Source organism: Scyliorhinus canicula, chromosome 2, assembly GCF_902713615.1.
Source record: "Scyliorhinus canicula chromosome 2, sScyCan1.1, whole genome shotgun sequence".
NCBI lineage: Eukaryota > Metazoa > Chordata > Chondrichthyes > Carcharhiniformes > Scyliorhinidae > Scyliorhinus > Scyliorhinus canicula.
In genome coordinates, this window is record NC_052147.1 from 90,103,873 (window position 1) to 90,126,760 (window position 22,888).

A 22,888-nucleotide genomic window follows, 5' to 3' on the forward strand; every position below is an offset into this window, starting at 1 on the left:
GTCGTGAGGTCACCGAAAAGGAGAAGCGGTACCTTTGACCGTGAATCGTGAGGTCAAAGATAATTGAAGTGATACTCCATGATCGGTAAACTCAAAGGGTTGCGACTTGTAACACTACACTGGTATCAAACTGGACATGTTAACTTTGGTCGTGGGACCATTCTTAATATTTTACTATAGTCGGACCAAACTTCTAAGTTTCAACAGTTGTCTCAGTTGCTTGCTGGTGTGAACACTGGACAGTGGATTGTCTCCTCTTCTGAAGCTGCATAGGCCACAGTAGTATTGACTAATGAACATAGCCTATTGAAGTGTAAGTAAGTTATTTTATATTTTTTATCAAGTAGGGGTTTATCTGGCGTTCCTTCAAGTTATTCTTGCAATCATCAATATTAATTTTTCCCAATGTGGGCTATTTTTAATTAAGTTTTTATTTCAGGAATATTACCCCTACCAGCATGGAAAAGAAAAAGCATAAGTCTGGGTCACTAAAACGCAAAGAACAAAAAGAAGCAGAAAGGAAGGAATCAGCCAAGCGATGCAGGCCTATTACAGAGTTTATAATACCACAAGCACAATCCACATCAATATCCAGTTCTGCAACAAATAATCAAGAAGCAAGAAACAATGCTCATGGTGATGATGCAATGATATGCGAGTTACAAGAACAGAGACGAGCTACTTTGAATGTAGAGACAAATACAAGTGCATCCATTACTAATCAACCCAGGCCCAATATTTCTTCTGGCTTCCTTGTTCCGATATCTGTACTGCCTGTAGTTGCAACATCTGAACACATAGCTTCAACTAGTGACAGGGAATCAGATATTCCTTCAAGCATAAATGACTTGGTTTCTGAAGCACATCCTATAAATGAACCTACGCAAGAAAATTAAAGATCAATTACTGGAATCTTCCAATATCCATCACGAGCAAAGCTAAAACAGTTTTTTGCTGAACATCCACTTCAGCCACTTGATGATCTGCCATTTGATGCTCGTTTGTATGAGAGGAAAATTATGAATGACTCAGTCCCAAGAAAATGGCTAACATATAACAAAGAAAATAGATGCTTATATTGTTCATACTGCTTAGCCTTTGAGTTTCCCAACACTTGTAATCCATCACCCTTTGTACATGGCTTTAGTGACTACAGGCGTATTAGCCAGAGCTTGACTTTACATGAATCGACAACAAAACATTTCAGAAATGCTCAGCAATATCTCAGTGTGGCTAATGATGGCACCTTAGATACATTTTTTGCAGCATCACTAATTAAAAGGAAAGAAGAAGTATTGAAGCAGAGAAGTATTGTCATGAGGATTATAGACATCATAAAGATGTTAGGCAAGCAAGCACTTCCTTTTCGAGGTCACAGAAATGAATCGGCCTACACTCTAGATAATGAGGTTCTGAATCATGGCAATTTTTTAGCTACAGTGCAGTTGATGGCAAAATATGACCCCATTCTGGCAGCTCACATTTCTGCAGTGCAAAACAAGTCTAAACAAAGAATCAAACGATTAGAGCAACAAGGAAAGGCTCAAAGTAAAGGCCGTGGTGGACATGTTACATACCTTTTTTTTAATAAAATGTTTTTTATTGAGTTTTCATATTTTATATCCAACAAATTACAAATTATTAGAGAGAGAAAAAAAAGAAAACACGCAAAAATTAACATATTTACAGGTAAGCATCTTCGTAATAACAACTGTGGCCGCCCCCTTTAGCCGGCATACATATTTTATATTCCCAAATATGGCCGAGGCACATGTTTATAGGCATTTATTTATAGTTTGGTTTTGGGCCTTAGCTAGCCATCAAACCCCCATAACGAACCCATAGCCCTCTCTCTACCCCCCCCCCCCCCCGGCTACCTTCCCCCGATTCCCGTCCATTTTCCCCTGATTCTTGGCCACCCGACTATTCTTCCTCTTGTACGTTGGCCACAAACAGGTCCCAGAACAATTGCATGAATGGCTCCCACGTTCTGTGGAAGCCGTCGTCTGACCCTCGGATGGCGAATTTGATTTTCTCCATTTGGAGAGATTCCGAGAGGTCGGACAGCCAGTCTGCAGCTCTGGGCGGTGCTGCTGACCGCCAGCCAAACAGGATTCTACGGCGGGCGATCAGGGAGGCAAAGGCAAGGGCGTCCGCCCTCCTCCCCAGGAATAGATCTGGCTGGTCTGAAACCCCGAAGACCGCCACTATCGGGCATGGCTCCACCCTCACTCCCACCACTTTGGACATAGCCTCGAAGAAGGCTGTCCAGTACTCCACAAGTCTGAGGCAAGACCAGAACATGTGGGCGTGGTTGACCGGGCCTCTTTGGCACCGTTCACATCTGTCCTCCACCTCCGGGAAGAACCTACTCATACGGTTTCTTGTTAAGTGGGCTCTATGTACCACTTTTAGTTGCGTCAGGCTGAGCCTTGCGCACGTGGAGGTGGAGTTGACCCTATGCAGTGCTTCGCTCCAGAGTCCCCACCCTATCGCCATCCCCAGGTCGTCCTCCCATTTCATTCTTGTTGCATCCAGTACGGTGTCGTCCCTTTCTACCAGTTGGTCATACATGTCGCTGCAGTTCCCTTTCTCTAGGATACTTGCGTCCAGTAGATCTTCCAGTAGTGTCTGTCGTGGTGGTTGTGGGTATGTCCTTGTCTCCTTTTGTAGGAAGTTTTTGAGCTGCAGGTACCGTAGCTCGTTCCCCCCAGCTAGCCAAAATTTCTCTGTCAGTTCGTCCAGTGTTGCGATCCTGTCGTCCGTGTATAGGTCCCTGACTGTCAGTGTCCCCCCGTCCTGCCTCCACCTTTTGAAGGTGGCATCAGTCAGTGCTGGTGTGAACCTATGGTTGTTGCAGATGGGAGCCTTGTCTGATATTTTGGTCAGGCCAAATTGCTGCCGCAGTTGGTTCCAGGATTGGAGGGTGGCTGTCACCACTGGGCTGCTGGAGTGTTTTTTGGGTGGGGATGGGAGTGCTGCCGTGGCGAGGGCCCGGAGGGAGGTCCCCATGCAGGAGGCCTCCTCCGCACGCACCCACTCGGCTTCTGGCTCCTGGATCCATCCCCTTACTCGCTCGGCTGTTGCCGCCCAGTGGTAGAATTGTAGATTCGGGAGGGCTAGCCCCCCCCCGGATTTTGTTTTTTGTAGGACCTTCTTTGGGATCCTAGCATTTTTACCCCCCCCCCATACGAACGCCATGATAAGTTTGTCCAGCACTTTGAAAAAGGCCTTGGGGATGTAGATCGGAATGGATCTAAACAGGAAGAGGAACCTGGGCAGTACGTTCATTTTGATCGTCTGGACTCTCCCCGCGAGGGAGAGTGGGAGTGTGTTCCATCTTTGCAGGTCCTTTTTTACTTCCTCCGTTAGGCTGGTGAGGTTCCATTTATGGATCCCTTTCCAGTCATGGGCTATTTGGATCCCCAGGTAGCGGAATTTATTTCGGGCTTGTTTGAACGGCAGCCCCTTTAGTGCTGCCCCCCTGCGGGTGTACTGGGAAGATCTCGCTTTTGCTCATGTTGAGTTTGTAGCCCGAGAAGGCTCCAAACTCTTTCAGGAGCGCGATGATTCCGTCCATGCTGCTTTGTGGGTCCGAGATATAGAGGAGCAGATCATCGGCATAGAGTGAGACTCTGTGCTCTCTACCTCCCCTTCGGATCCCCCTCCAATTTTTTGCTGCCCTGAGCGCGATTGCTAGCGGTTCGATTGCTAGTGCGAACAGCAGCGGGGACAGTGGGCGTCCTTGTCTGGTGCCCCTGTGCAGCTGGAAGTATTGGGAGTTGGTATTGTTGGTCCGTACACTCGCCATGGGAGCGTTGTATAGTAGCTTTACGATCAAAGCTAATTGGTGAGATCAGATGGTCAGGAAAATCCAATGCAGCAACAACTATATTTGGACGTTTTGATGATGCCACTGCCAGTACTTTCGTAAATCTATTGACACGCTTATCAATGATACAAGATTCAGTAAGTTTGATGCAAAAACAAAACATGAAGCAAATGTTTTACTTCAAAGTCTTCTAAAGTTTGAAACCATATTGACAGCATTTACTTACTTGTATATATTTGAAACTACAACCCCGTTATCAAGTTATATACAGACAAGTGGTTTAGATATGTTTACTGCATGGAGTTTGGTAGATTCAGCTACAACAAAGTTGAAGGAACAGACAAGAACATTTGATAACGTTCACAGCAAGGCTTTGGAATTTGTAAATAAATGTAATGACAGGATTTCACAGGTGCATATGGATGAAAATCAAACATTGGAAATTGATGCGTTGGAAACAGCATTGCCAGTTAAGAGGCAGAGGAAGAAGAAAAGAATGGCAGATGAGCTTATTGATGATGAAAGAAATTCCTCAGATTCTCTAGCTGATTTTCGAGTAAATGTGTTTAACCTAATAATGGATCGCATTGTCCAGTCACTAGAATCACGCTTTGTACAACACAAACAGTTGTATAAAGATTTGTCCTGCTTGGACCCAACAAAGTTTAAAACTATTGCAGAGAAGGGCCTTGAAGATGAAGCATTGGAAGGTATTATTAAGCTGTTTCCACAAATCAGCAAAGATCAAGTAATATTGGAATTGTTTTCTTTTGCTTCAAACTTTGATGTATTAAAGCTATTGCTTAATGATGGTGAGAATATGGATTCCAGTTGCAACAATTGTACAATTTGCAGCACTTGCCCATCGTGTGTACTAAAAATTCTGGCATCCAACAGACTTCATGACAAGGCATATATGATAACCTTTACGAACTTTATAAAGTCATCTGCACACTATCAGTTACTCAAGTCCAATGTGAGAGGTCATTTTCAAAGCTAAAGATCATAAAGACAAGGTTAAGAAATTCGCTGTCTGAGGAGAATTTGGAATCATACATGTTGCTATCCATTGAAAAGGAATTGTTAGATGAATTGGATGCAGAAGCAATTATTGGCAGATTCGCACAATCACCTAGCGAACACAAATGATTGCTCTTAATATAGTGGACTGCATGCAATGCTCTATTGTGCTTTTAACTATCTGTTAATGTGTAGATTGTGCAGTAAACTATTTAAAAATATCAACCAATTACTTAAAATTAAAAAAAATTAAAAATTCAATTATAATATTCTGTATTTACATTTGGTATCTACTGCCAGTAATATGTACAGTACATGTACACTGTAATTACTAAGAAATACACATTTTTTCCACAAAAATTTTAATTGTACCCTTTTTTCCATATGTATTTTTTGAAAATTTTATTTATTCGTTATGAAAATTAAATGATAGCATTGTAGTTGTGGGTGGGCCCCCTTTGTCTCCTGGCAACCAATATTTTTAGACCCAGTCCGCCACTGAAGGCAAGTATATCCTTCCTTAGGTATGGAGACCAAAGCTGTACAAAATATTCCAAGTGAGGGTTTACCAAAACTCTGTACAATTGAGCAAGACTTCCTTACCCTTCTACTCCAATCCCCTTGCAATAAAAACCAACATATAATTTGCCTTCTGAATTACCTGCTGTTCCTGCATGTTAACTTTCTGTATTTTGCGTCTTCAGTGATCACTCACTAATTAATATGATTGTCCACCTAAGAAACTTTGTGTCACTGGTCATAGGTTCTATGGGTTCTACCATGGATGATGAGAGCAATCCCAGAGCCGCATCTCCAACCACACACTTGGTAGGTGTTCCCAGGAGTTGGAATTGGTTAAAGTCGCTGGCATTCCTTTCTCAGGCTCTGATGCACAATCAATTGACACAGAAGCGAAGTTGTAGTCCGAAACTGAAGGCTTTAATAGACAAGATGTTTCCCCAGAAGCTCAGGTTCAGAAAGGAAGCTGTGGGGAACACACGGGCTCTTATACCCCACCTTACAGGGCAGAGCTACCTTACAGCTCTAACCAATGGGTGACTAGTGTTACATACCATTGGGGCAAAGAACAGCGAGCCTTCTCCACCAATGGTCTCTCAGCATTGCTAGTTACCGTAATACCTCTAGTCATACTACCACATTCACCTCCTGTTGAAAATAATCCGGTGGGGGGGGGGGGGGGGGGGATTTGGTCGCCCGACCATAACTGGTGGTCCGCCCAGGTTGAATAGCCTATTGGTAGTATGACTATTGAGGTACTGCGTTACCTTCGTACTGCGTCTGCCCACTGGCCCATAACTATTTACAAAGACATATTACAGTTTTGCAATTACACAATTTGCCATGTACATGTCACATTAAATGGTCTATATACAGTTCATAGCGACACAATCAGACGGTCGGGGGCCTTGGTTATCCTTTGCGATCGTCGGAGCTTCGGCAGAGACGTCGGTGGAGGTGCAGCCGTCTGTGACTCTGGGAGCGTGGATCCATTCCCCGAAGCGGCTTCAGCACCCCTAGATGGCGCTGGTGAGGGTGGCTGACGCGGGGAGGGGGCATCCAGACCTCTAGATGGCGCTGGTGGGGAGGTTGACTGGCCAGTGAAGGAAGTGTGTTTAGAGTGCTGCGGTGGGTGGAGGTGGGGGGGGGGGGGGGGGGGGCAGGCAGGGACAGCGGGAAAAACGGTTGTCCAGGGCAGGGGGCGACAGTGAAGTGCGCCGGTGGGCAGGGAGGGTGGGGCTGGTTGCGAGGGTGGGGAGCCAGGTCCCATAGGGAGACTGTGTCTTGTCGGCCGTCGGGGTACTCCACGTACACGTACTGGGGGTTAGCATGGAGTAAATGGACCCTCTCGACCAACGGGTCCGACCTGTGCGCCCGCACGTGTTTCCGGAGCAGGATGGGCCCGGGGGCTGCCAAACAGGTTGGGACCGAGGTCCCTGAGGAGGACTTCCTAGGGAAGACAAGGAGACGTTCATGAGGCGGTTGGATGGAGTGGAGAGCGTCTGGGAGGACCTCCTACCAGCGGGGGACTGGGAGATTCCCGGACCATAGGGTCAGTAGGACGGTCTTCCAGACCGTTCTGTTCTCCCTCTCGACCTGTCCGTTATCCCGGGGGTTGTAACTGGTCGTCCTCCTCGAGGCAATGCCCTTGCTGAGCAGGAATTGACGCAGTTCGTCACTCATAAAAGAGGACCCCCTATCACTGTGTATGTAGGTGGGGAATCCGAACAGGGAAAAAATGCTGTGGAGTGCTTTGATGATGGTGGTTGTGGTCATGTCGGGGCAGGGGATGGTGAAGGAGAAGCGGCAGTACTCGTCAATCACGTTGAGGAACTACGTTTTGCGGTTGGTAGAGGGGAGGGGACCTTTGAAGTCCATGCTGAGACATTCAAAGGGACGGGAAGCCTTTATCAGATGCGCTTTCTCCGGACGGTAGAAGTGTGGCTTGCACTCCGCGCAGATGTGGCTGTTCCTAGTGACTGTCCTGACCTCCTCGATGGAGTAGAGCAGGTTGCGGGTCTTTAGAAAATGGAAGAAATGAGTGACCCCTGGGTGGCAGAGGTCCTCGTGAAGGGCTCGGAGGGGGTCCACTTGTACGTGGGCACATGTGCCGCGGGACAGGGCAACGGGAGGCTCGTTTAGCTTCCCGGGGAAATACAGGATACAGGTGGATAATTCGATCCTCAACTGCAAAATCTTATTGTTCTTTATCTTGCCCCGCTGTGCATTATCGAACATGAAAGCTACTGACCGTTGGTCCGTGAGGAGGGTAAACCTCCTGCCGGCCAGGTAATGCCTCCAATGTCGTACAGCTTCTACTATGGCCTGTGCTTCCTTCTCGACCGAGGAGTGGCGGATTTCGGAAGCATGGAGGGTATGCGAGAAGGAAGCCACGGGTCTGCCCGCTTGGTTGAGGGTGGGTGCCAGGCTACGTCGGACGCGTCGCTCTCGACTTGGAAGGGGAGGGCCTCATCGATGGCGCGCATCGTGGTTTTTGCAATGTCTGCTTTGATGCGGCTGAAGGCCTGGCGGGCCTCCGTCGACAGGGGGAAAGTAGTTGTTTGGATGAGAGGACGGGCTTTGTCGGCGTAGTTAGGGACCCACTGAGCGTAATAAGAGAAGAACCCGAGGCAGCGCTACAGGGCCTTGGAGCAGTGAGGGAGGGGGAACTCTATAAGGGGGCGCATGCGTTCCAAGTCGGGGCCTATCACTCCATTTCGCACTACGTAGCCGAGGATGGCTAGGCAGCCGGTGCTAAACACACATTTATCCTTGTTATACGTAGGGTTAAGGATTTTCACGGTCTGGAGGAATTTTCGGAGGTTGGTGTCGTGGTCCTGCTGATCATGGCCGCAGATGGTGACATTATCGAGATACTGGAATGTTGCCCGTAAACTTTAGCAGTCAACCATTCGGTCCATCTCTCGCTGGAAGACCGAGACCCCATTAGTGACACTGAAAGGAACCCTTAAAAAGTGGTAGAGCCGCCCATCTGCCTCGAAGGCAGTGTACTTGCGGTCACTCGTGCGGATGGGGAGCTGGTGGTAGGCGGAATTAAGGTCCACCGTGGAGAAGACCTTGTACTGCACAATCCTGTTTACCAGGTCAGATATGCGGGGGAGAGGGTACGCGTCCAGCTGCGTAAACCTGTTGATGGTCTGACTGTGGTCTATGACCATCCTATTCTTCTCCCCAGTCTTTACCACCACTACTTGAGCTCTCCAGGGACTGTTGCTAGCCTCGATGACCCCTTCCCTCAGGAGACTCTGGACCTCGGACCTGATGAACGTCCGATCCTGGGCACTGTACCGTCTGCTCCTAGTGGCAACGGGTTTGCAATCAGGGATGAGGTTTGCAAACAGGGAGGGGGGATTGACCTTGAGGGTCGCGAGGCTGCAGACAGTGATGGGTGGTATAGGGCCGCCGAATTTGAAAGTTAGACTTTGGAGGTTGCACTGGAAGTCTAACCCTAGGGGAGTGGCTGCGCAGAGGTGGGGGAGGACGTAGCACCTGTAATTCTTGAACTCCCTCCCTTGGACCGTGAAGTTCGCTACACAATACCCTTTTATTGCAACAGAATGGGAGGCAGGGGCCAGGGCGATTTTTTGATTTACGGGGTGGACAGGAAGAGAACAGCGCCTTACCGTCTCAGGGTGTATAAAGCTCTCCGTGCTCCCAGAGTCGAGCAGACAGGACGTCTCGTGCCTGTTGATCAATACCGTCGTCGTTGCTGTGGAAAAGGTTCGGGGTCGAGACTGGTCCAAGGTCACCGATGACAATCGTGGCAGGAGTTCAGAATCGTCTTCGGGTGGTGTGTGGTCACCCGTGCTGGGGTCCTTGGAGCCGGTCCAAGATGGCGGCGCCCACTGGTCGCACATGGCTGGGGGTGGACAAAATGGCGGCGCCCATCCCCCGCACGTGGTGTCGGCAGAGCAAGATGGCGGCGTCCAGAGGCCCCACGTGGTGCTGGGGGAGGAAGCTGACGAGGTTCGTGGGCCGCTCGGGGCCCGTGGAGAGGGTTGGAGCGGCGATCCACACTCACCGCCCGGAACCACAGCGACCGCCCAGGCCTGGCAGACTGCCGTGAAATGGCCCTTTTTGCCACACCCCTTACACATTGTCGAACGGGCTAGGCAGCGCTGTCAGGGGTGTTTCGCCTGCCTGCAGAAATAGCAACGGGGCCCAGCAGTGTTGCCGGGGCATCTCGCAGCGCAAGCCTGAGGCCATTCAGCATCCGCTGGGGGGGAGGGGGGGTATTCCACGCTGCCCAGGGGCCACCGCGCGGTCGGGGGCGTAGGCACGGGCATTTCGGGAGGCCACGTCCAGTGAATCGGCGAGGGCCCGTGCCTCCTTGAGGCCCAGAGTGTCTTTCTCGAGCAGTCTCTGGCGGATTTGCGGGGGACAGCATACCCGCAACAAAAACGTCCCGGATCAAAAGTTCAGTATGTTCGTTAGCCGAAACTTGTGGGCAACTGCAGTTTCTCCCTAGCAAGAGGAGCACACGATAAAACCCGTCTAGTGACTCATCGGGGCTCTGCCGTCTCGTTGCCAGTAGGTGCCGGGCGTAGACTTGGTTTACTGGGCAGATATAATGTCCTTTGAGTAGTTCTATTACGAAATCGTAGTCCTCAGCATCCTCGATGTGCGTGTAGATGTCTGGGCCCACTCTCGAGTGCAGGATCTGTAGTTTCTGCTCCCTCGTAGGTGTGCTTTCGGCCGTGTCGAGGTAGCCATTGAAACATGCTAACCAGTGCTTAAAGGTTGTTGCTGCGTTAGCCGCATGGGTGCTGAGTTGCAGACACTCCGGCTTGATGCGGAGCTCCATCCTTTAAAACTTGTCTATTAAATTGATGCACAATCAATTGACCACAGAGCGAAGCTGTAGTCCGAAACTGAAGGCTTTAATAGACAAGATGTTTCCCCAGCAGCTCAGGTACAGAACGGAAGCTGTGGGGAACACACGGGCTCTTATACCCCACCTTACAGGGCGGAGCTACCTTACAGCTCTAGCCAATGGGTGACTAGTGTTACATACCATTGGGCCAATGAACAGCGAGCCTTCTCCACCAATGGTCTCTCAGCATTGCTACTTACCGTAATACCTCTAGTCATACTACCACAGGCTCATTTTCCGGACCCTCTTGCCATCGGGTGATCTTAAAGATTTGTGTCCCTTCAGTCCAGCTGGAGCTGGACACCTTCAGGGTGTCTTTGAAACGCTTCCTTTGTCTTCCTCTTTTTTTGAGTGCCTTCCTTGAGCTGGGTGAAGAAGATTTGCTTTGGCAGTAGGGACTCTGGCAGCTTAAGCACGTAATCGGCCCAACAGAGTTGGTTTGGGATGATCATGGCCTCGTTGCTGGTGCTCTTGGCACCTTCAAGGATGCTGGTGTTAGTGTGCCTGTCCTGCCAGCTGATGGGGAGAATCCATCTCAGACATCTGTAAGGGTCCTTCCTGATGATTCCTTTATTTCCCCTTTATTCTTTTTACCATTATTATTTTGATCCTTCGATGCTTAATACACATGTTTCTTTAAGTCAAGCAGCAGAGAGAATGACGACTTGAAAAAGTTGCCACATAGTGTATGGTGCTGGTTTTCTTCTTTTAAAATATTTTTTATGAAGGCATATACAATTTTTACAATTTTCAAGAGGAAAAACAACCAACCACCAAACCCAGCCAACGTGGCTTACATACATAATTCCCATCCCCCTTTCCTACTAACTATTACCCACCTCAACCAACTCCCCATGCCTCCCTCATTCCTTTTAACCCCGCCCCCCCCTTTCTGCTGACAGCTTAATTTTCCCCAAAGAAGTTGATAAAAGTCTGCCACTCCGTGCAAACCCTAGCATTGATCCCCTCATGGCAAAATTGATCTTCACCAGCCTGAGAAACCCAGGCATGTCACTAACCCATACCCCCAATGTTGCGGGTTCCTAGTCCCTCCACGCCAATAAGAGCCATCTCCAGGCTACCAGGGAGGCAAAGGCCAAAACATCAGCCTCTCTCGCCGCCTGGACTCCCGGGTCTTCCAACACTCCAAAAATCACCATCTCTGGACTCGGAACCATCCCTACCTTCAATACCTTTGACATGACATCAGCAAATCCCTGCCAGAATCCCCTAAGCTTCGGACACACCCAAAACATGTGGACATGATTTGCGGGTCCTCCTGCATATCGCCCACACCTATCCTCCACCCCTTCATTGAACCTGCTCATCCGGGCCACAGTCAAATGCGCCCTGTGGACCACCTTGAATTGTATCAGGCTGAGCCTGGCACACGATGAAGGCGCGTTGACTCTATTCAGGTCATCCTCCCACAACCCTGCTTCTAATTCCCTGCCCAGTTCTTCCTCCCACTTTTGCTTCACCTCCCCTATCGGGGCTCCCTCCCAATCCATGAGCTCTTTGTAAATCTCCGAGGTCTTCCCCTCCCCCGCTCCTATTTTCGACACTACCTTGCTGAAAGGTTGGGAGGGGTTATTGCGTTAGGGGGATAGGGTGGAAGTGAGGGCTTAATTGGGTCGGTGCAGACTCAATGAGCCGAATGGCCTCTTTCTGCACTGTATGTTCTATGTTGTCCTGTATCCTTGGGGTGGCAGGTGCAGAAAGGTCGAAACCTGCCTGCGCACAATGTCCCTCGCCAGCAAATAGCGGAACCCATTCCCACCGGGCAGCTCAAACTCTTCCTCTAATTCCTCCAAACACAGAAAACCCCCATCGATAAACAAGTCCCCAAACCGTTCAATCCCAGCTCGCTGCCACCTCCGAAACCTGCCCCATCTATCCCAACCCAGCGCAAACCGCTGGTTGCCACAAATTGGTGCCCATACCGATGCCTCTTCTATCCCCATACTTCCGCCACTATTCCCACACCCTCAGGGCGGCAACTACTACAGGTGAGAACGACAGGGGTGCCGTTAACAGTGACTCTAAACTTGTGCCCCTGCGTGAGGCCGCCTCCACCCACTCCCACACCGACCCTTTCCCCACCACCCATTTCCTGACCATTGCTATGTTCACCGCCCAGTAGTAGTTTATAAAATTCGATAGGGTCAGACCCCCCCCCCCCCCCCCCCCCCCCCCCCCCCTTGACCTGCTCCAGTAGCATCTTCTTAACCCGTGGGGTTTTACCCGCCCACACAAACCTCAAAATAGCCGCATTAACCCTCTTAAAGAAAGCCTTGGGGATAAAAATAGGCAGGTGCTGAAATACAAAGAAAAACTTTGGGAGAACCGTCATCTTTACCGTCTGCACCTTTCCCACCAGTGACAACGTGAGCATATCCCACCTTCTGAAGTTTCCCTTCATGTGCTCCACCAACCGAGCCAGATTCAGCTTATGCAGTCCCGTGCCGCCTGGATGCCCAAATACCGAAAGCTCCCTCCCACCACCTTGAACGACATCTTCCCCAATCTCCTCTCCTGTCCCCTTGTTTGAATCGTAAAGACCTTGCTCTTCCCACATTCAATTTATACCCCGAAAACCAGCCAAATTCCTCTAGGATCCCCATAATCACTCCAATCCCTGCAGCGGGTCAGAAATATAGAGGGGGGGAGTGGGGGAGACTGAGGGGGGAGTGTGGGAGACGGAGGGGGGAGTGGGGGAGACTGAGGGGGGAGTGGGGGAGACTGAGGGGGGAGTGTGGGAGACGGAGGGGGGAGTGGGGGAGACGGAGGGGGGAGTGGGGGAGACTGATGGGGGGAGTGAGGGAGTGTGGGAGACGGAGGGGGGAGTGGGGGAGGCTGAGGGGGAAGTGGGGGAGACTGAGGGGGGAGTGTGGGAGACGGAGGGGGAAGTGGGGGAGACTGAGGGGGGAGTGTGGGAGTCGGAGGGGGGAGTGGGGGAGACGGAGGGGGGAGTGGGGGAGACTGATGGGGGGAGTGAGGGAGTGTGGGAGACGGAGGGGGGAGTCGGGGAGGCTGATGGGAGGAGTGGGGGAGACTGAGGGGGAAGTGGGGGAGACGGAGGGGGGAGTGGGGGAGACAGGGGGGAGTGGGGGAGACGGAGGGGGGAGTGTGGGAGACGGAGGGGGGGAGTGGGGGAGACGGAGGGGGAGTGGGGGAGACGGAGGGGGGAGTGGGGGAGGCTGATGGGGGGAGTGGGGGAGTGTGGGGAGACGGAGGGGGGAGTGGGGCAGACTGATGGGGGGAGTGGGGGAGACGGAGGGGGGAGTCGGGGAGACTGAGGGGGGAGTGGGGGAGACGGAGGGGGGAGTGGGGGAGACTGAGGGGGGGAGTGGGGGAGACTGAGGGGGGAGTGGGGCAGACTGATGGGGGGGGTGGGGGAGACGGAGGGGGGAGTCGGGGAGACTGAGGGGGGGAGTGGGGGAGACTGAGGGGGGAGGGGGGGAGACTGAGGGGGGAGTGTGGGAGACGGGGGAGTGACGGAGGGGGGAGTGGGGGAGACGGAGGGGTGGGAGTGGGGGGGGGGGGTAGGGAGAGAGTGAGCGAGTGAGGCGTCCAACCCCGTAACAAGATCTCTGCCACCATGCCATGGCGTGCCGGTCACGAGGACAAGGCCGCTGTTTGCCCTGTGGCTTACGGCCACAGGCCACTGACACACCGGTGAAGAGGACGTAAACTGCCCGTTGGATGCAGAAAGTGACCAGGGGTTAGGCTGCCCGCGTGGCAGCAGCGCGTCCAGGCCACCGGGACACACAGGTATCCCGTGGCTGGTGGCTGCCGAGGTGTAGACTAACGTTCGTCTAACATGTCCCGTTTCTCTGCCCCCACCACCCTTCTGTAGGTTAGCACAATGTCTGTGAACAGAACGGCGATGTTCTGCGCAGTGGTTGGGGCCGTTGCACTGCATTTGGAGATGCAGCAGCATCCACAGCCACAACCCGCAGTGGATGCAGGGCCAGCTGCAGCAGCAGAGGGAAGGGCCGAGGAGTGGCCAGTCGTCGAGCAGCATGGGGGAGGAGGAGGAGGAAGAGGAGAGAGTGAGGGTGCAGCCACGGCGCCAGAGGCGACGACCAAGGCCGAGGGTGTACCGTGTCCGGGTCTCTTTCCTAACAATGACTGACATCACCTGCAGGAGGAGACTCCGGCTGCGTAGGCGGACGGTGAAACATATCTATCACCTCGTGGCGCACCTCGCCCCACGTGGAACGGGGGGAGGACACGCGATCCCGGTTGCCATCAAGGTGACGGTCGCTCTTAACTTCTATGCGACCGGCTCCTTCCAGTCTCCGATTGGGGACCTCTCCGGGATCTCCCAGTCATCGGTCCACAGGTTCATCCGGGATGTGACCGACGCCCTCTATGCCATCGCGGACCGCTACATCACCTTTCCCGAGGACCGAGCAACTCAAGACTCACGAGCCCGTGGATTTGCCAGCGTGGCCGGGATACCGATGGTGCAGGGGGCAATCGATTGTGTTCACGTCCCCATGCGCCCACCTGCTGTGGACAAGGAAGTATTCACAAACAGGAGGGGGACATACTCCATGAATATCCAGGTGGTATGCGAACCCCACATGACGCTCATGAACGTCTGTGCAAGGTTCCCAGGGAGTGTGCATGACTCCTACATACTGGCGCAGTCATACATCCCTGCGATGTTTGAGGGACGTCCCCCCCGGCTGAGGGGCTAGTTGCTGGGCGACAGGGGTTATCCGCTGAGGTCTTGGCTGATGACGCCTATATGGAGGCCTCAGACCAATGCGGAAACCCGATACAACGAGGCCCATGCAGCAACCAGGGGTGTGGTGGAGCGCTGCCTTGGCCTCCTGAAGATGAGATTCAGGTGCCTGGACCGCTCCGGAGGGGCCCTGCAGTACCAGCCCAACAGGGTCGCTCTCATTGTTGTGGTCTGCTGTGCGCTGCACAACATCGCGATGCAGAGGGGAGATGACCTGCTGCAGGAGGCGGAGGGAGAAGCCAGTGGCAGTGGTGCCAGCACAGAGGAGGAGGAGGAGGAGGAGGAGAGGGAGGAGGAGGAGGAGGAGGAGGCTGGCGGAGTGGCGGGCGCAGCGCGCAGACACGACCCAGGTGCTGGTGATGTCCAGGAGGCGGCAAGACGGACCCAGCGAGGACGGCGGGCACGCGATGCCTTGGTGGCAGCACGGTTCACGCGTCGTATGCGACGTCCCCGCTGAACACCAAACCACCACCTGCATCGCTAGTCGTGCAGAGGGTCAACACACAACTGCCACCACCACAGCCCCCCCCCCCCCCCCCCCCACCCCCTCTCAGTGTACACTGCTCCACTTCGACATCACCCTTACCACTGGGTCCAGACGGTATGGCACAACATCGATGGCTGTGTCAGCGGGTGTGATCAGTGCCATGTGGAATGATGTCAGCCCGCTCTGCGAAGAGCTGTGAGCTCAGAATCGTTAGAGAGAGTTTGACCCATGGCAATAGCTGAACCATCCACCTTGGTGGCCGCTGAGTTCGTCACGTACACTCCATCACGTGCCCGCGTGGGCTAGCTGTGGGAGGGGCAGGGACTGCACACCCGGCCACGAAGTTTCATCGCTCGTCAACCCCAGCGACACTCGGTCACCATCACGATTCCTGTGGCTGTGGAACAATCACACGGTATTACAAGTAAGGTGGAACAGTGCGTTTAATGTGAACAATAATTTACAGGTGCCCTAGCCCCTACAACTAAACTGTGCCCTTCACCCGTGCCAACTTACTCAGTGTATCTCTTTGTTGCCTTACGGGCCCTACCGTTACGTCTAAGTGATTCCCCAGATGATACAGCAGGAGTGGAGGAGGACTGCTGCGAATCGCCCCCTTCGACTTGTTTCTCCTTCGGCAAGCGTTTCCTGGGGCGACCCGGCCTTGATGGGCACAGGCTGCTCTGCGGGCGTCTCGGGTGACGTTGTGCCACCCTGCTCTGCCTGCTGCCCACCCGATGCACCAGGGATGGGACGGGGGGAGGCCGAGAATTCCGGGACGTCCCGTGATGGAGTTAATGGGAGGGGCCCCGAAACCTCCTCCTCCCTTGGATGCTTTGAGGAATGACGATCATAGAATTTACAGTGCAGAAGGAGGCCATTCGGCCCATCGAGTCTGCACCGGCTCCTGGAAAGAGCACCCTACCCAAGGTTAACACCTCCACCCTATCCCCATAACCCAGCAACCCCACCCAACACTAAGGGACACTAAGGGCAATTTATCATGGCCAATCCACCTAACCTGCACATCTTTGGACTGTGGGAGGAAACCGGTGCACCCGGAGGAAACCCACGCACACACGGGGAGGATGTGCAGACTCCGCACAGACAGTGACCCAAGCTGGAATTGAACCTGGGGCCCTGGAGCTGTGAAGCGATTGTGCTATCCACAATGCTACCGTGCTGATCCTGTCCTGTTTAAGAAGGATTTCCTCAATGACCATTAACTCGTCCTTAACGTTAAAGAACTGGTGACACTGCCCCTTTTGCGAGCCATGGGCAAGGTGTTGCATCCCGCGCTGCAGTAGAGGATCCTTGGCAGTTTCTTCACGTATTTGGACCACGCGTTCATCAGTGGCCGGTAGGTTGCTGGCACACAACTGCACCTGTGCCTCTATGTGGCAGATGATCAGCTCCTTACCCGGTGTGTAGACGAGTTCGAAGTCATATCGGCGGAGACGAAGAAGAATGCACTGGAGCCGAGGCGTCATGTCATTTAGATCCTTCTGGATTATGTGGACTAAAGGCCTATGGTCTGTTTCCACCGTGAACTTCGGCAGGCCGTATACATAGTCATGAAACTTTCTTTTTTTAAATAAATTTAGAGTACCCAATTATTTTTTCCAATTAAGGGGCAATTTAGCGTGGCCAATCCACCTACTCTGCACATTTTTGGGTTGTGGGGACGAAACCCACGCAGACACGGGGAGAACATGCAAACTCCACACGGACAGTGACCCAGAGGTGAGATCGCACCTGGGACCTCAGCGCCGTGACGTAGTCATGAAACTTGACTATTCCTGTCAAGAGACCCAAGCACTCCTTCTCGATCTGGGCATACCATTGTTCGGTCGGCGTCATTGTCCTGGAGGCATATGCCACTGGAGCCGAGGACGAGAAGTCGTCTCGCTGGAGGAGCACCGCCCCAATGCCGTCATGGCTTGCGTCAGTAGATACCTTGGTGTCCCTGGTTGGTCAAAGAATGCCAGTACTGGGGCTGTGGTGAGCTTCGCCTTTAGCTCGAGCCATTCCTTTTCATGTGCGGGCAGCCACTGGAACACTGTTGACTTCTTTACGAGATGCCAGAGGGCCGTGGTGTGGGCTGCCAAATTGGGAATGAATTTCCCGAGAAAATGTACCATCCCGAGGAAGCGGAGGACCGCCTTCTTGTCCTCCGGGGTCTTCATGGCGTTGATCGCCAGCACCTTGTCGGCGTCAGGTTTCACCCCGTGCTGTGAAATGTGATCACCCAGGAACATGAAAGCGATTGACCAAATTTGGCCCTGTTGAGCTTGAGGCCATTTTCATGAATCCGGTGGAAGACCTGTCTGAGGCGGGCAATGTGATCCTCGGGCGTTGTGGACCAGACGATCACGTCGCCCACATAGACTCTCGCTACCTCGATGCCTCCATCATTTGCTCCATGATGCGATGAAATACTTCGGAAGCTGAAATGATACAGAAGGGCATGCGGTTGTAGCAATAGCAGCCGAACGGAGTGTTGAATGTGCACAACTTCCGACTGGACGCGTCCAGCTGTATTTGCCAGGAACCCCGGGAGGCGTCCAGCTTGGTGAAGAATCTGGCATGAGCCATCTCACTGGTCAACTCTTCACGCTTCGGGATCGGGTAGTGCTCTCGCATGATGTTGCGATTCAGGTCCTTGGGATCAATGCAAATGCGGAGTTCACCAGAGGGTTTTTTGACGCATACCATGGAGCTAACCCAGTCTGTTGGTTCCGTGACCTTTGAGACGATGCCCTGGTCTTGGACATCTTGCAGCTCCTTTTTCAGGCGATCCTTGAGAGGAGCCGGCACCCTGCGTGGTGCATGGATCACTGGGGTGGCATTCGGCTTGAGCAGAATTTTGTAGCAATATGGGAGCGTGCCCATTCCATCAAACACGTTGTGGTATTGTGTGAGAATGTCCTCTATCTCGGCCTGGAGATTCACATCGGTCGAGGTAGTCGCCGGTGTCGAGGACATGGTGCGGACTCGCTGGACCAGATTCAGGAGCTTGTAGGCACGAGCACCAAGCAGGGACGCCCTGTCAGGCCGAACAATCTCGAATCGTAAAGTTGTCTTGAATTCCTTGTGCGATACCCCTAGCCGACATGATCCGCTGGCAGCTATGGCATTGCCTTTGTAGGAGTTGGCATGCTGGTGGAAGAATGCTGGGTTGATCACGGATGCTGTCGAGATCTGACTGCGATATGAGGTTCGCAGACGCGCCGGTGTCCAGTTTAAATCGGATGCGAGCCTGGTTGACTGTGAGGCTAGCACACCACTCGTCGTCGGGATCGTCAGGATTGAAAGGTGGGTTGCGGGTGCAGTAGAGACCAGCTCGTGTGTGGTTATGATGCCCACCCGATATGGAGACTCGAGGCAGTCAGCATCGGCGTCTGTTGGGCTGTCGGGATCAGCATCCTGCATGTCTTGTTGTACCGAGCGGATACTTCTGCGCCGTATCTGGGACCGCCGGCTGATAATCGGTGGAGCGGACCTGCAGCAGGCCGCGTAATGGCCAGGCTTCCCACACTGTGGGCATCGCCGTTCTTTGGCTGGACATTGCCGCTTTAAATGGGCGGAGCCACAATTCTGACACATCATAAAGCTGACGTCAGCACGTTCCGTGCGCCAACACGCATGCGCAGTGCGGTCGGCCGACGTACGCACCTGCGCATTAGGGTTTTCAGCCTCGTCGTCCACCCGGTCGTGGCACGCATGCGTAGGGACCCGGGAAAAGCCGCAAAACGGCCACTCTCCTCGATACTCAGGCCTTGCATTTTTTCAATGGCCTGCACCCGTTCTGCCTCGTGGGAGGCCAGTTTTGCAGTTTCCGCCGTCCTAATGTGGGAGTAACAATTCTTGGCATGCTCATGGACTACGCACGTCTCGATAGCGACGGAGAGAGTTAGCTGTTTGATTTTGAGGAGCTGCTGCCGCAGGGACCCCGAAAATGATCTGATCCCGGATCATGGAATCAGCCACCGAGCCGTAATTACATGACTGCGCCAGGATGCGGAGCTGGGTCAGGAAGGACTGAAAAGGTTCATGCTTACCCTGAAGTCTCTGTTGGAAGATGTACCGTTCAAAGCTGTCATTCACTTCAATGTCGCAGTGGCTGTTGAATTTTAGCAGAACTGTTTTGAACTTTTGTCTTGTCTTCGCCATCGGCAAACATAAGCAAGTTGTAAATATGGATGGCGTGATCCCCCGCGGTCAAGAGAAATAGCGCGATCTTCCTGGCATCCGATGCTGCCTCGAGGTCGGAGGCCTCGATATACAGGTGGAAATTTTGCTTGAAGATCTTCCAATTGGCGGCGAGGTTGCTGGAGATGTGGAGCTGCGGAGGAGGCTGGATGTTTTCCACGTCGCTGGATGGCCGCTTGCTGGTCGTTGCAAATTCATTCAAGGTAGGTTTGGCAGGATTAATAGCACCCTGGTACCATGGGCGGGTTGGTTCGACGTTGACTGCAACTGGATGCAGGGAAGCTAGAAACAAACGTCTAACACCGGAGATGATCCAACACTGTTTTATTTAACTATGAACTGCTGTACATGTTCAGCTGTGGGTTGACACTCTACTAATCCTACTGACGGCCTCTTACTGGCTTTACCAGGCCTACTAGCTACCACATGGCAATAATGTCCACTGACTTGTGCACTCTGACTGTCTCAGTGTCTGGGTCCTGTAAAGAGCAGGAGTCTTAATGCCCTGTGGGCTTTATAGTGGTGGTGTCCTGTCTAGTGATTGGTTGTTCTGTGTTGTGTGTTCATTGGTCATCCTATGTGTCAATCACTGCCTGTCTGCATCTCATTATATACATGAGTGGATATTATGACAGTGCCAATCAGTAAACCTGATTACTGTACCAAAGAAAGGCTGGGTGCTCGGTCCAGGGCTTCCTTGCTTTCTGCAGGTTCCCAGCACATTGGTGGCAGCTCCTCAGTGACTGAACACATCGGCCATGCTTGTATTTCGTAGGGAATGACAATGTTTCCCACAATGCACAGGGTTACCATCATTCATCCCAGTAGTTGTCAATGTCTGCTCTCTGCACATGTTACCCTGCTGCTTTCTCCCATATTCTGTGAGCATCAGCCTCCGGAGACACTGAACCCCAAGGGCATAGATCACCAAGGGTGACCTGAGATAAGGGGGGGGGGTTAAACTCTCTACGCAACATCACCAGAATATGACCCTGGTCACTGGAAGTAAGTGAGCTGCCATCAGCCAGACAGGAGTCAGACATTCAGAGAAGCTCTTTTGAGGGTCTATGCATTGTCCTCACTGCAGGCCATCATCACCCTCCTGCAATGTCAGGACTATGGGCAACTGATTCTTTCCCATGAAACGGGCCTTATCACTGAGGGTGTGCTGCTAGCAGTCAGACGGGAGAACCATGTTCATAGAAGGGATGTGAGAATGGGATGTGCTCAATGGTCCGCATCATCACCCTCCATGAGTCTGGTGGCTATGAGGGTGTCCCGAGCTCGTCTCACCCATCTGACCATTGCCATTGTCTCATGGGCGACCGCCTCATCCTCTAGGACCTTTTCTTCCTCATCCACCTCAATGTCCTCCACATCGAAAGAAATAGGCTGCTCCTCCATCTCCTCCTGAGGTAGTTCCTCCCTGGTTGAAGTATCAGGTTGTGAAGGGTGCAACAGATGACTATGATGTGCATCCTCTGCTGTCTGCCCTTCAGAGCTCCACCAGACCGATCCAGGCACCGGAACATTATTTTCAGCATTCCAATGGCCTGTTCCACCAAAGTGCAAGTAACAGCATGAACCTTATTGTATCTTGTCTCTGCATGCTGTGGCCTCTGCACAGGCGTCATCAGCCACATCCTCAGAGGGTATCCTGTTTCCAAGGAGCCAATCCTGTAGCCATTGAGGACCCCCAAACATGTCAGAGATCTGAGAGCGATTCAGGATCTACGAGTCCTGCACAATCCGAGCACATGCCTGGAGGGTTCACTTTCTGTGGGCGCAGACCAGCTGAACATTCAGTGAGTGGAAGCCCTTGCTGTTCACGAATGGCATTCCTTAATGCCATGGGGTTTGGAGAGCCACGTGAGTGCAGTCAATGGCATCCTGCACCTGTGTGAAGCCAGAAATCTGTGTAAATCCCATGGCTCTTGCAACCTGGTTTGCCTGATCCTGGTAGAAATTGGTGAAGTTGTGTGTCCGAGCAAAGAGCGTGTCCGTCACCTCCTGGATGCACATGTGTGGGGGTTTGCAAGATGCTGCAAAAGGTCACCTGTGGAGCCCTTGAAGGAGATACTCATGTAAAAATTGCGGGCAGCTGTGACTTTCAACACTACAGACAGTGGATATTCTCCAAGTATCCCGTGATGCCAAATCCTGCAGAAGGGTGTACAAGTGAGCCATCAATTCTCTGGAAAGGTGAATTATTCACTGACTCTCGCTCATCTGCAGGAAAGTTAGGCGGCATCTGTAAACCCTGGTTCGAGGAAGGCACCACCAAATGACTATTCTCTGAGGTACCTCCTCTGCTTGCAGAGCATGCCCTGCAACCTCTTCTCAGGGTTCCTCAGGGGTCTCCTCCTGCAACTGGAGAGTCAGATGCCTCCGTTGATGTTTCTCTCCTCTCTTTAAGGCAGAGGAATGACAGCTCGTTCCACAGGCTCCATCTCTCCCTTGCTCAAATCATTACAAAATAAAAGAGAGAGACGTCACGGTTCGCATTTGTCTCCAAGGGTGCACCATTTGCCCAATCACCTTCGGAAGCAGAATCCTTACAGCCAGTGAATCATGGGAACAAAATATTTTTGTAAGGACAGGCAGAAAGGAAAGGATGGTAGGGTAACTTTGTTGGTACGAGATGGAACAAGTACAACAGCAAGGATCGGGCAATATCGAATTCATATTGGTGGAGGTAAGAAATAACAAGAAAAAGAATACACTGGTGGGAGTAGTCTATAATCCCCTGAACAGTAGCTATACTGTAGGACGGAGAATAAATCAGGAGATAATGAGCCAGGTAAAAAAGGCAATACAGTAATCATGGGTGACTTTAATCTTTAATCTTCATGTAGATTGGGAAAATCAAATTGGCAGAGGTAACCTTGAAGAAGAATTCATAGAGTGCATTCAGGGCAGTTTCCTAGAACAATAAGTTTTGGATCCCAACCAGGGATCAGGCAGTTTTGGATCTGGAAATGTGTAATGAGGTAGGTTTAATAAACAATCTTAGAGCTAAAGATCCCCGAGGAAACAGTGATCATAATATGGTAAATTTAGCATTCGATTTGAGAGTGAAAAACATGAGTCAGAAACAACTGTGCTAAACTTGAATGAGTCAGAGGTTGCTGGAGAGGGAAAGGAGTTTAACAGAAAAGATGGTTGATC